At 35.3% G+C, this 15254-nt stretch overlaps 1 protein-coding gene and 1 non-coding gene across 4 annotated transcripts in view; one reads left to right on the top strand and one right to left on the bottom strand.

The window, feature by feature from the left end:
• The window catches only part of LOC136041456 (PTB domain-containing engulfment adapter protein 1-like), a 77172-nt gene that overhangs the window by 45133 nt on the left and 16785 nt on the right, over window positions 1-15254 (bottom strand). The gene's annotated exons all lie outside the window — the stretch shown is intronic.
• Window positions 11766-11836, top strand: Trnag-gcc (transfer RNA glycine (anticodon GCC)). Its single transcript has one exon. It is a non-coding gene; the product is annotated as a tRNA-Gly (tRNA).

Here is a 15254-nt window from a genome sequence, read left to right as displayed (position 1 = left end):
AGTGAATATTTCGGCCATATGTCAAAGGGCCGTCTTAAGCACAATACCAGAAAAAAATATTAACAACTTACATCAAAATGCGAAAATTAAAACTAAAAATGTTTTTAAAAACTTTCAAAACTATTAGTGAAAACTACATTCAGATGATTTTTTGTGCAAACATTTTTAAATTTTGTTGTGATTTTTGGAATGTACGGAAGATATATAATATTTGAAGGCTTATCAGGAACCTCACATTGTCATATATCTTCGATTTTACGGGAATGTCTTTTTAGAATACGGTTAAATATATTATTGACAAAAGGGATAAAGTAACCATTACCAAACAGAATATTTCTAATAAAACTTATTTCTGCACTTATATACGAATCGGAGCAAATTTTCATGGTACGATACGAATCGGAGCAAATTTTCATGGTACGATCAATGAGAGAAGTTACGGTTGCTCTTTTAACTTGTGGGGGATGAATAATATTAAAATGAAGATATCTTTTGTTTTACGTTAGTTTTCTCTAGATACTTACACACATAGGGATTATATAGAGATACACAATCTCTCATCATAAACAGTTTGATAGCGGGAGAGGGTTAATGCATACAAGAATAAAGCATCAATATTGCTCACACTTTGCACAAATAATTTTCTTGGAAATAGGTATTTTCGAAGACCACGCTGCCTTTCCATGACCCACAAACAACAGTTGAAATAGAGATAAATCATCAGATCATATCAAATCATCAGATCAAATCATAATATCATCAGATATACTGATTTACTTCTGATACCGGCAACTGTATATGTGATTGCAATATTCAGAATTTTTTGTCATTGTTTTTATGTCTAATAAAAGGATTTATCCTTATTTGAACTGTTATTTGTGTTTCTTGGGAGTGAACTAGTAACGAAATCTTGAAACACGTCGGGGCCAAAATATGGATGCTTGATTTCCAATTGTTCATGTTGACAAGTTCATGAAGAGAGTTTTAAAGTGTTTGTTCTTTTTTGTGATTCATTTTGATTATGCGACGTGAATAATCATAATGACGAAGTTTCTCAAGAGCCCTTTTCGACGGCGAAAAGCCGCATACGGTTCACAACCCGCATGATGTCAACGGCTATTTTAGGACATTAGAATCTACTATTCACTGGTTTTAAGGAAAATGAAACAAATATATTAAAAAAACATTTTCAACATAATGTATTCACACCTTTAAGAGACAACACAAGAGAAAAAAATATACAATGACTACAGGCTGAAACATTAAAGGATTTTAAGAGACTAGAAAAAAAAAAAAAAATCAAATTCCCCTGAGAAAACCCCAAAACCAATCATTAGAAAGAGGACTATCGCATGAATTATTAGTATTTCCAATTGCATCTTTGAAACCAAGCAAAGACATGCTGAGGAGAAGTCAAACACCCCCCCCCCCAAAAAAAAAAAAATAATTCTAACCCAGCCCAGTTGTCCGACCTATTTAAATAAAAGGGTACTTTATGTATTATAGCTACAACACTCGGGTTCTTCATTTTAGCAGAATCGGTATTTTTGATCACGTATGAAATTCATTTAGTTTGATCGGTATTGATAGAGACTAGTAACTTAACCTAACCTGACATCAATGCGTTCTGGGCGGCCTGTATTCTATAAGTTTTTTCTGTAGTTTTTATGATTTAATTAATAAAGTATTATAATTTCACCATATTTTGGTATATTTCGTTAGGATTGAGTGTCAGGGAAATCGGTTCTACTCAGATGAAGAACTTGAGTGTTGTAGCTATAACACGTAAGTACCGAAAAAAAGATAACAGAAAAAAATTAATAAACTTCAGTCATGAAGACATTAAAAACTCTTAATAGAAATATCTAGAAATTAATATAAGTTCACTTTACTCTATCTTCTGTACATCTCGGAGTGGTACTTGTTCCACCCCGCAAGGAATACTTTCACCATTCCGCGCAACGCATGACCCAATTAGCGTATGCGCAAGATTTGCTACCGATCGTCTGCGATTTTTGGAAACTAACAACACCTCACATTAGCTTTTACCGCAACTTTTTTCCCCCTTTTAAACAATCCTAAACGAAAATGGATGTAAAATAGAAGAAAAGTTTTTCCTGGTGGAATATAAATAAAAAAAGTTTATCATCAAAAATCATCAAACAGTGTAAGTAGATCTGTGTCGCGGGTTGTCATATATCAATATAAGAGAAAAAAAAAACTGCTGAACTTTCAAGGGCAGTGGTAATTTACTTTAACGAATAATTATATGCACGGAATGCAACCATTCTGAATGTTTCTTTATAAGGATTCAAAGAATTTCTCTATAGCATTAAATGGAGAGGATCCAACCAAGGGATGGTCCAGGATTTTGTTTTTTCTGTGGGGGGGGGAGCAAATTAAAAACTTTAAAAAACGTATCAAATTTTGCATAGCTGCATTTTTGTTATGTTTTTATGAGTCGGATAGAAATTTCGGGGAGAGGGGAGTTTAACACCTTTTAACCCAAACTGACCTGCTGTTTACATTTTAAGTTCTTAAAATAGTTTGTATTTATTTATCAACTAGTCTAAAAGCCTGTCGGGTAAAAGAAAAAAAATCGAACCGTTCACTGTCTTGTGAGAACCATAGAAAAAACTACCCTTTTCGGAAAGTTCAAACTCGGTACTCGAGCTCGGTACTCGAATTCTGCTTACCAAGCTATGTATAAGTACCCCCATATTTTATTGAAACCTATCAGCTGTTTCTGACACATTTAATGAGATGGTCACTTGTATTTAGGCAAAAAAAGAAGGGAAAAGGGCAAACTCTCTTCTGAGCGTTCAAAAACGAACTGACTGATCTGATCTACAGCCTCCAGGGAAAGGTCCCTGCTTTAGAGCATCAATTCGTAGTTTTTAAATTAGCTAAAATCTCACCAACAGTGCTTATTATTATTTAAGATCTTGAATGCATATTTTTTTGAAACACCTATACTTAAAAAAATACATAAAACGTCAATTCATCGATTATAATATGCAAAAATAGAAATAGAAATGAATAGACTGGGATGGAGGAGTAGGCTACGCAGCTTTGTTGGCCTCAGGCGACCCGGTGTTGTGGTGAGTTATTAGCAGTAGTAGTAATCAGGAAAATATAGCCTTGTTGTAAAAGGTCAACCATATGTACGGTGAAATTTCGGTTATGCACCGTATTTATCTGACTTATATTGATATGTATTCTACGTTTCTGAACCTTAAGTCAGAGGCAGCACAGTCAAGTCAGGGAAGTGAAGAGCAATTTGTCTCCTATATATGATTCATTTATTTGCTCTCCCACCAATTCGTATAGGAGGGGTTGTCATTGAAACTTGAGAGGCGAGTCATTTAATAGAAGATTCAAATATCCAGTGCCGTTTTCATAAGCCTAACATGATTATAGGGCAAATTGCCACTGATTTTAATATCGCTCTTTAATCTTTCAAAATCACCCACATAATTATCTACAGATTCTTTTGGGTAGTCATCTGATTGACCGTATTCAAACAATAGACTGTACAAAATGTGATTCTCTCCCACTTTCCAGGACTAGGGATATAATGAAAGAAAGGTTGAGATGGCTAGAATACCTTCTGCGGATGAAGGATGACAGATTGAGATCCTTTTCGGTCAGCCATCTGTGGCCAAACGAAAACCTAGTTGTCCCCGAATAGGCTGTGGGAAGTCATAAGGAAGGATATAAGGAAAATTGGAACTCTAGGTGAGGGTGACAGATTGAGATCCTTTTCGGTCAGTCATCTATGGCCAAACGAAAACCTAGTTGTCCCCGAATAGGCTGGGGGAAGTCATAAGGAAGGACATAAGGAGAATCGGAACTCCAGGTGAGGATGACAGATTGAGATCCTTTTCGGTCAGCCATCTGTGGCCAAACGAAAACCTAGTTGTCCCCGAATAGGCTGGGGGAAGTCATAAGGAAGGACATAAGGAGAATTGGAACTCCAGGTGAGGATAAAAAAAGGGAGACTTTGAATAGATCGCGATGGAGGAGAATTGTGGCCAGCTGTGGTGGCCTGAGGCGGCTTGGTGTTGCCGTGTGTTGTTAGTAGCAGCGGTAGTAGGATTAGTTTACTCTTTCATTTTTTCGCAATAATGTACATCAAGTTTAACCGGCCCTAAATAAGATCGGTCGTCACTTCGGACCAGGATGAACGATTTTCCTCATTTCCTTATCATACCAACAACTAAAAATTTTATTTAAAATTATAGTAATGCTTTGTCGGAAATAATGGAAAATAGGAAAAAGTTCATTTTAACCGAAATTTAGGCCGGTGTTTCAAAATTTTTGCATACGATTTATCTATAGTAATCTAAATTAACAAAAAAAGTTATATAATATTCAGTGATGACAATGAGAAAAGCGAGAACTAATAGAAAAAAATCAGTATAGCGGTCCCAAATAGACTGTAATCATAATCGGGCAAATTTATGTGGTGTTCTCTTGTATACATAGCTAGTCTACGTATAGCCATGTATTTAAACGTTCCCAAGCTTAATTTTGAGATTTAGGGAGAAAGGATATTAATTTTGGAAAATTTTCCGATAGATAGACAAAATGGAATTTCGTTGAAAGTCGATGAATACAAAAATGAATAAACAAGATCACAGAAAGGAATAAAAGAACAGGGGTATTTTATCCAGACATATGAAAAGCATTTCTTTATCGAGGGGAAGGTTACTATTCAGAATTAGAATTTCACGCGATTTTCTCAGTGTTCCAGATTATATTGGGAGAAATTTTTTTCCGGAAGACGAAAAATAAAAAAAGTTTGGTGAAAAAACAAAAAAAAAACACATAAGAAATTAGCAGAGTATTTTAGTCAGACATGTGAAAAGTACGTATTTAACAGCGGGTAAAATGCAGACCTAAAGTTTCGCCTGATTTCCGACAAAATTCAGCAAACAATTAGATAATAATAAACATTGTAAAATATTATTTGGACCATTATCTCTAAAGGATTGGTATCTACTATATTGGTAATAATGCATATAATTGAATGAAGCCTCAAATGAAACAACTTAGTCAAAGGATCCTTACAAATAGTTTCCCTACAATGACCATCATTCAATAATTTGTTTAAAATTATGACAATCAAACAGTTCGTGGTACTGAATAAACAGTTCGTGGTAACGAACTGTAGTAAGGAGCGACCCGGCTCAATAGTAACCAATAAATACGTTCTGAGACCATACTGGCTATGCATGACGTATGAAAACAAAGAACCGGAATAAAAAATGAAAAGAGAAAAAACAAATAGGTGAAAAAACGAGGATTTTATCAGCCAGTAGCTAAACATGAAAAACAAGCAAATATTTCGACAAGGACATCCGGAAAGTCGTCCTCAGCGCTCAAAAAAAAAGAAGAAAACAACAGCAAAATCTAACCTTTATAAGTGAACTACACGAGAGGAAGAAAGACACTGACTCAAACAACAAAAACCAAGTTTAAATCAATGAAAGAAAAGTTACCAATTAGATTGAATAAGTATCCTTTGCCTTGCAACAGATTTCGCCTGTCTACAATTTCGGTTTTCATTAGATATGCGGACAGGTTGTCTTAAATTAGACTGGGCGAAAGTATTCATAGAGTTTTTTAATATTAAATTATTATAAATTGGGCTTAAGGAAATATCTCCCGTGTCTTTATTTATAGCCAAATTTCTATTTATATGTTTTTTTTTATCTCAATTGCCTCTTTAAAAGATTGCGGTAGACCATTTACGGTAGATATTAAAGTTGCCTCTTCAAAAAGAACTAAATGGTCAGGATTTTCGTATATATGCTGGGCCAGAGCTGAATCAAAGTTGTCATTTTTATTTTCCAATCTCAGGGACTTATCTATTGAAATTTTGTGTTCTTGCAATCGTTCCCCTAGTTGTTGATTGGTCCTTCCAATGTAAAATTGTCCACATGAACACGGGACTCTGTAGACACCACTACCTAGTATAGGGTCCGTTTTATCCTTTCCCGAGTTGAAAAAATGTTCAACTTTTTGTTCAGTTTTGAAAGAAACAGAGAGATTATGTTTTTTTAAAATTTTTCCAAGTTTGTCGCTGAGTTTCGAGACATATGGTAATGTAGTGAAAGTTTTTTTCTCAATTGCCAGTGTACCTGAATCAAGGGGGACGGGCTTCCTGTTTTATCTTTTTTAATCGTCGATCTATTATATTTTCAATGAGGTTGATTGGGTAGCCATTGCAGAATAGAATATCTTTAACATAATCTAACTCGGATTTTACATGATTACGTGAACATATTTTTAGAACCCTGTCGACTAAAGAAATTACTACCCCTCTTTTTACACAAGGAGGGTGATTTGACGAGAAATGTAGATACCGATCATTATGGGTTGGCTTTCTATATATACAGAAAAATCCAGGCTAGGAATATTTTTTATGATTAAAACATCCAAGAAAGGGAGCTTTCCTGAATCTTCCAGTTCTATTGTAAATTGAAGATTTGAATCAAAAGAATTCAAATGTGCCAAAAAATCTTTTAGAGTCCTGACCATGTTCCCAAACAGCAAGAATATCATCAACGAAACGAAACCAGAGAGAGTGTTTTAAGGGGAAACTATTCAAAGCAGACTGTTCTATGAAATCCATGTAAAAATTTGCCAAAAAAGGGGACAAAACAGTGCCCATGGGCAGGCTCTTGACCTGAAGGAAATTATTTTCTCGAAACCTAAAATATAAAGAGAACTTGTTGCAAAGACGTACAAGCGTCATTATTGTGTCAATTTCCAAGGTTTTATAATCTGCCCAAGTAGAATTTTCCTCTAATTTTCTTTGTAAGGCCTGTTCACATTTATGGACATCGCATGAAGTGTACATGGAAATTGCATCAAAACTAGATAAGACAGTTTTTTCTGTTATACTATGATTTTTCAGCTTCTCAAAAAGATCTGTGGAATTTTTTATATAAGATTTCTGTGTTGTTAGAAGAGACTTGAAAATTGTAGCTAAGAATTTTCCTACGCCTGTAGCTGGAGAGCTATAACATGCTACAATAGGACGTAACGGAGTATCCTACTTATGAATTTTGGGTAGACCATAAAATTTTGGGGCTGAACAACCTTTTGGGTAAAATTTTCTGTACATTTAAGGGGTGATTAGTCTATTGTCTTTTAAAATTTCTAAGTCTTTTCTCAACTGCTTGGTGTATTTATCCGTGGGATCAGTTTTCATTTCTTGATAAGTATTTTTATCCAATAAAAGGATGAATACATCTCACGGGGGAAGAGATTTTCAATGAAGGGGGCGCAGGGTTTTCTAGCATTATTTAAAAAAAAACGTGAAAAAATAAATATGAAAAGTTTTTTCTACTGAAAGTGAGGAGCAGCATTAAAACTTAAACCGAACAGAAATTGTTACGCATATGAGGGGTTTACCTCCTCGTAATACCTCGCTCTTTACACGAAAGTATTTTTAGTAATTTCAACTATTTAATCTACGGCCTTTATGGTTCAGGGGTCATTCTTAAGGACTTGGGACAAAATTTAAGCTTTAGTGTGAAGAGCGAGGTATCGACGAGGGGTGAACCCCGTTATATACGCAATAAAAACGTACGAATATAGAAGTTTGTTACGTAAGTTAATTCGTAAGTTATGTATATTTTTTACTAATGAAAACTCGTAAAAAATTAAAGTTACCTTTTTAAGTAATTAAAAAATTGGAGGGCAACTAGGCCTCCTCCCTCGCTCCTTTTTTCTCAAAACCTTCCGATTAAACTAAGAGAAAGCCATTTAGCCAAAAGAAAATTAATATGCAAATTTCGTTTTAATTATTTATGTACGGTGATGCAAGATCAAAACATGCATTAATTCAAAAACGTCCAGAAATTAAATAAAAAAAAAACAAGTTTTTTTTAGATGAAAGTAAGGAGCGACATTAATACTTAAAACGAACAGAAATTACTCCGTATATGAAAGGGGCTTTTTTTCCTCAACGCCCCGCTCTTTACGCTAAAGTTTTTTACTGTTTTAAAAAGTAGAGTTAAGAGAAAAAGTCAAACTTTAGCGTAAAGAGTGGGGCGTTGAGGAGAAAAAGCCCCTTTCATATACGGAGTAATTTCTGTTCGTTTTAAGTTTTATGTCGCTCCTTACTTTCATTTATAAAAAACTTGTTTTTTATTTAATTGCTCTTAGTAATTATTTATCTCTAAAAGATTGGTAAAGTTTCCGCAGAAGCGATGCTCTCTTATCATGTCCCCATCCACCAAGGGTCGGACGTAAATCCACCAAAAGAGGCCTTGTTGGTGGCAGTGGTACAAGTTGTACAACAAGAAAATCTCCCGAACAAGAAATTTTTAGGATTAATGATTATAAATAGAAGATTAACCACTGCATCTCCAAATAAAATTGGTCCTTAAAGGACCAATGGTTATACATTTAAGATTATAAAATAGCATCTCCAAATAATAAAACGGGAAGAAGGACGATTATAAATGTAACTTTTTTTTTATATCAGAGCACAAAAGTGGAACTATATTTTCTTCCTATAAATATGAGATTATGCAAAATTTTAACAAGAAATTGGAAATTTCTTGATTCATAATTCCAGTTGAGATCGATAAAAAGTGTGAAAGGTTTAATGCTATGAACAGAAGCAGCTTGAATAAACCGCGTTACAATCTGGGTCTTAGAACCTGCTATACAGTAATGCCACACGCCGAAAAAAAATCACTAGATTTTAGTGATTTTTTGGTTGATTTTAGTGAGTTTCTTCAATAATCTAGTGCTGTATGTGCTGATTTAGTGATTTTTTGTTCAGGCAATACAAAAAAAAGCTAGAAATACTGATAAATCACTAGAGGTGGCTCATGATGCTATAACATCCCCAACGCAAATTTCACAGCTCTTACGATTTCGTATAGCGTTAATACGATACACCTATTATTTCACGTCCCTTACCCCCACAAAATAGTTTCCCAACTTCCTATAGCGTCCATATGACCCATCTATTATTTCACACCCCCTACCTCCCACAAATTGCTTCGCAACTAATCTTAAGGGCGTCCGTCTCCTATTACAGGCCCGTATTTGCTCTGTTGAGAACCTAGACTATATAGATAGATAAGTGTATTTTAAAGCCAAATATACAGCCATGAACACAGTACAAACAACATAAACGAAAGACACAAATAACATAAACTTTGTTCAGCGATCATCATAATATTACTAGTAAATTACTAATATATTGATAATTGATTGATTATAATTAATTATTGATGTTTAATTATTTGTTAATTATATTATTATAACTATTCATTATTAAATGTTAATTATTATTATCAAATAACTAATTATTTCATCAGGGATCATCATAATATTACTAATCTATTACTAATTTATTGATAAATAATTGATTATAATTAATTATTGATATAATCATAATTAATTGATGATCAGCGATCATCATAAAACGCTTAAATGAAGCCTAGACTAGATTCTACACTAGAACAAGTGTTGAACCAATTTGGAATCATCAATTTCTTGTTCAACATCATATCAGAAAGGAACTGATCGAGGGATTACCACTTTCCCCCACTTGGTGTACATCTCAGAGCACCAAGTATGCCGCAGTTCTGCCACGTGTGGTAAAGTCCCCACAATGCGTGACACAACTGTGCCATGCTCAGCATTTTTTGGACGTGTTTAGCTCGCAACTCCTGGTGTATGTGATTTAAAAAGTCGGTGACCCTTCTGCATTGGGAATGAGCCAATATAATTAGAAACTACTTTTGCGCAAGAGAATTAAACCGAGATTTTTAAAGGTTCATTGAAGAAATGTTGGGTCTTATCCCAGTGAGATGCTTCGATGGCATTCATGTATGCTCCTCTTGAAGCTTTAAGAAATTAAATAAAAAAACAAGTTTTTTTTTACCTGCAAGTAAGGAGCGACATTAAAACTTAAAACGAACAGAAATTATTCTGTATATGAAAGGGATTATACCCTCCTCAACACCCCGCTCTTCAGGCTAAAGTTTGACTCTTTGTCACAACTCTACTTTTTAAAACTATTAAAAAACTTTGGCGTAAAGAGCGAGGCATTGAGGGGGGGGGGAAACCCCTTTCACATACGGAATAATTTCTGTTCGTTTTAAATTTTAATTTCACTCATTACTTTCAGTTAAAAAACTTGTTTTTCTTTATTTAATTTCTGAACGTTTTAGAATTAATACATGTTTTGATTTTGGCTCATCGCACATGAATAGATAAAACGAAATTTGCATATTAACTTTGTTTTTGCTAAATAGCTTTCTCACAGTTTTGATCGGACGATTTTGATTAGAAAAGGGGGTGGGGGAGGAGGCCTAGTTGCCCTCCAATTTTTGATTACTTAAAAATACAACTAGATTTTTTTACTTTTTACGAACGTTTTTGTTAGTAATAAGCATACGTACTTTATGAATTAACTTACACAACGAACTTCTATATTTGTGTATTTTGATTACGTATATGAGCGGGTTCGCCCCCTCGTCAATACCTCACTCTTTACACTAAAGCTTGAATTTTGTCCCGAATCTTTAAGAATGACCCCTAAATCACGAAGGCCGTAGAATAAATAGTTGAAATTACTAAAAATACTTTAGCGAAAAGAGCAAGGTATTGTAGAGGTGACGAACCCCATTATATAAGTAATATTTTATGTTCTTTTTAAGTTTTAATGCTGCTCATTACTTCCAGTTGAAATAAAATTATTTATTTTCTCTTTTTTTAATAATGCTAAAAAACCCTTCGCCCCCGTCATGTAATTCTACTCCCCCATGACAAATTCCTCCATGGAAAGATCATATTGACTGTAAAGGCAACTTGTATAAAATCAGGGAACTTTTGTGTGTAGCCTAGAGTTACATCTGGTCCTATTAGGGGAACTAGCAGGTATATTTCTGTCATAGCATCTCCCATTGACATGTTGAATTTGGTCTTTGGCAAGAACTGGCCGCTTCAAAGCATAACGTTCTAGAGGTTAAACTCTGAGACGTTCTTGAGCTCAATGGCTGTTTCCTGGATTCCAGAAAAATCATTACATCAAGATTGACTGACATATCCTAAGTGACTGGTATGCAGCCGTTTTTTATTCAGTTTTATCCCAAGATTTCAAGCATGTATCACATCATCATTAAGAGGGATAAAAAGTGTATTTTGATGGAATAGCCCCCTCAGAGAGACTGAATTGCCCACTTTAGAAGGATATCACCACAGATCACTATTTTCAGGTCCTCTATCTTAGTATTTGCCTTACAGGTAATTATAGCTAAAATTATTTATCTGTGTATACGGAAAATATATGGTTATTTCCTTGTCATATAAATACATCATACACAGGAAAAAGTGATGAACATACACATGTTCACACAATTCAGCTAGGGAGAAAGTCAATGCATCACTTGATGCCTTTTTCTATGCTCTTTCCAAATTCAACAGTCACTTCTGGGGTAAATTCCGATTTTAACCCTTAGAGGGACTCAAAAGAGCCCATGGTAACCAAAAGTTTAAAAATGTGTTTCTAAAAAGTCTCTACTGAAAGCAAAATTTGTCATTCGTAGCTGATTCAGGAATATTAATTATAATTTTCATTGGTCTTATTAGTGAAATGTTATTTTGAAAACGAATTAACAGGAATTTTCAAAAAGAGTAGAAAAAAGAAAAGAAAAAGAAGTAGCAAGAACACCAAGCAACAATTCTGTTGAATTATTAAAATTTTATATTTTATTGAAAACTTATAAGCATTGATGGTTCAGTGGTAGAATGCTCGCCTGCCACGCGGGCGGCCCGGGTTCGATTCCCGGTCAATGCATTTTTGTCTTCCACAAACTTTACTCGCATTATTTACTTCGGATGTGATATTTTACAGATTATTCATCTTCAAAGAAAATCAAGACGATTTTTCTATGTGGAATGCGGTGGACAGCATATTTGTTGCCCCTTAGGAGAATTAAATAAAAAAAACAAGTTTTTTCAACTGAAAGTAAGGAGCGACATTAAAACTTAAAACGAACAGAAATTACTTCGTATATGAAAGAGGCTGCTTCCTCATCAACGCCCCGCTCTTTACGCTAAAGTTTGACTCTTTCTCTCAACTCATCTTTCTAAAACAGTAAAAAACTTTAGCGTAAAGAGCGGGGCGTTGATGAGGAAGCAGCCTCTTTCATATACGAAGTAATTTCTGTGCGTTTTAAGTTTTGATGTCACTCCTTACTTTCAGTTAAAAAAACTTGTTGTTTTTTTTATTTAATTTCTGAACGTTTTTGAATCAATGCATGTTTTGATTTTGGCTCTCCGCAGAGGAATAATCAAAACGAAATTTGCATATTTTTTTTTTGGCTCAATGGCTTCCTCATAATTTTGATCGAATGATTTTGAGAAAAAAAGAGCGGGGGACGAAGCCTAGTTGGCCCCCGATTTTTTGGTTAATTAAAAAGGCAACTAGAACTTTTAATTTTTTACGAATCTTTTTATTGGTAAAAGATTTACGTAACTTATAAATTAGCTTACGTAAAGAACTTTTGTATTCTCATGTTTTTATTACATATATGAGGGGATTCGCCCCATCGTCAGTACCTCGCTCTTTACACTAAAGCTTAAATTTTATCCCAATTCATTAAGAATGACCCCCTGAATCACAAAAGCCGTAGAATAAGTAGTTGAAATTACCGAAAATACTTTAGCGTAAAGAGCGAGGTATTAGAAGGAGGTGAGCCGCTCATATGGGTAATAATTTCTGTTTGTTTTAAGTTTTATTGCTGTTCCTTACTTCCAGCTGAAAAAGCTTTTTCACTTTTATTTTTTAATTGTTTTTTTTTTTAAATAATGCTAGTAAATCCTGCTCTCCCTTCATGGAAATTTTTTTCTCCCATTACAAATTCTCGAAGGAAAGTTCCCCCAGCATATCCCCCTCTTCTCAACCCCTCCCCCAAACCAAAAAAATCCTCCTGAAAACGCCTGTGTACTTCCCAATAACCATTACTATATGTAAGCACAGGTCAAAGTTTGTAACTTGTTGCCCCTCCCACGGGGACTGTGGGGGAGTAAGTCGTCCCCAAAGACATAGTTATAAGGTTTTTCGACTACGCTGAATAAAATGGCTATCTCAGAATTTTGATCCGTTGACTTTGGGAAAATAATTAGCGTGGGAGGGGGCCTAGGTGCCCTCCAATTTTTTTGGTCACTTAAAAAGGGCACTAGAACTTTTCATTTCCGTTACAATGAGCCCTCTTGCAAGTTTTTATGACCACTGGGTCGATACGATCACCCCTGGAAAAAAAAAAAAAAAAAAAAAAAAAACAAATAAACACGCATCCGTGATCTGCCTTCTGGCAAAAAATGCAAAATTCCACATTTTTGTCGATAGGAGCTCGAAACTTCTACAGTAGGGTTCTCTGATACGCTGAATCAGATGGTGTGATTTTCGTTAAGATTCTATGACTTTTAGGGGGCGTTTCCCCCTATTTTCTAAAATAACGCAAATTTTCTCAGGCTCGTAACTTTTGATGGGTAAGACTAAACTTGATGAAACTTATATATTTAAAATCAGCATTAAAATGCGATTCTTTTGATGTAGCTATTGGTATCAAAATTCCATTTTTTAGAGTTTTGGTTACTATTGAGCCGGGTCGCTCCTTACTACAGTTCGTTACCACGAACTGTTTGATTAAGACGGTACTTACGTATAATATCGGCCACATTCATGAAGTGAAGTTAGGTTAACCAAAATGAAATATAATGAAAATGTAATATTTTAGTAAAAAAAAACACAGCAAAAAATTATGGAAATCAGGCCACCCAGAACGCATTATATTAAATATGTAACAGCGTGGTCGATATAATACGTAAGTGCCATTGCGGCAAATTATTTTCTCATTGTCTATGGGAAATATATGGCTATTTCATTGTCAAATAAATATATCACACAAACATCTCATATATCACAATTGCATTAGTAGAAATAGTAAATAACGAACTGTAGGAAATCAGGCAGAGGAGTTACTCAAATATGATTTCACGTCCCAGAGAAGGATTTCAGAAGAAATGTGTATTAAATTATCATAGGCAGCGAAATAGCACTACCTAAGTAAAGAGTGATGAGGGCACAATGTATTATTTTATTTTTTTCTTTTATTTTTTTTTGGGGGGGGGGGGGTAGACAAGGCACTTCGTATCGAAGGAGTTGTTGTAGGAAATTCAAAAAGGGCTCATTCGATTGGAAATGGAAAGGGCTAGTACTGTTTAAAGTAGTCGAAAGTGACTGGAGAGCAGCTAACCCCCCTCCCACGTCCACGATTTCCCCAAATACATTCAATGAAAATTCTGAGATGGGCATTTTGTCCAACGTAGTTGAAAGGTCCAAATTATGTCCTCGAGGATGACAACCCCCCCCCCCCTCCAGCCCTCGGGTCAAGGATTGTAAGTTATGCCCTGGGGACATTTAAGATTTACATAGAAAGGATGACCGGATAAGCTTCAGAAGGAGCTCATTAGATTGGTAATCAGAGGTTCTAGAGCTCTCTTTAAGATTCAGAGTGATTCGAGGGTGGATATCCCCCTCCTTCCACACCTCGTATTTTCCCAAAATGCATCTTAGAGAAATATTGAGATGGCCATTTTTTGTCGAGAGACTTCTAAAAAGGCTCATTCGATTGGAAATTGAAAGGGCTAGTGCTCTTTTTAGCAGTCAAAAGTGATTGGAGGGCAACTGACCCCCTTCCCACGCCCACTATTTCCAAAAACCCATCCAATGAACATTTTGAGATAGGCATTTTAGTCAACTTAGTTGAAAGGTCCGGAAATTATGTCTTTGAGGATGACAACCCCCCCCCAGAGCCCTCAGGCCAAGGGTTGTAAGTTATTCCCTGGGGGTATTTAAGGTTTATATAGAAAGAGTATCGGATAAACTTCAGAAGGGACTCATTGGATTGGTAATCAGAAGTTCTAGTGCCCTCTTTAGGATTCAGAGTTATCGGAGGGTGGATACCCCCCTCCCACACTTCGTACTTTGCCGAAATGCACCTGATAAAGATTTTGAGACGACCATTTGTCGTCGTAGAAACTTCTAAAAAGGTTCATTTGATTGGAAATTAAAGGGTCTAATGCTTCTTTTAATAGTCGAAAGTGATAACAGGGCAGGTTATAGGGCAGCTAGGGGCGTAAGCGTAGGTGGGGGACAAAGAGGTCCGCATGTCTTTTGGAATAGCATCTGTTTGGGCGTCATTTGGGAA

Source organism: Artemia franciscana, unplaced genomic scaffold, assembly GCF_032884065.1.
Source record: "Artemia franciscana unplaced genomic scaffold, ASM3288406v1 PGA_scaffold_23, whole genome shotgun sequence".
Taxonomy (NCBI): domain Eukaryota; kingdom Metazoa; phylum Arthropoda; class Branchiopoda; order Anostraca; family Artemiidae; genus Artemia; species Artemia franciscana.
Note: the sequence above shows the minus strand (reverse complement) of the source record. Positions and strands in the feature narration are given on the sequence as shown.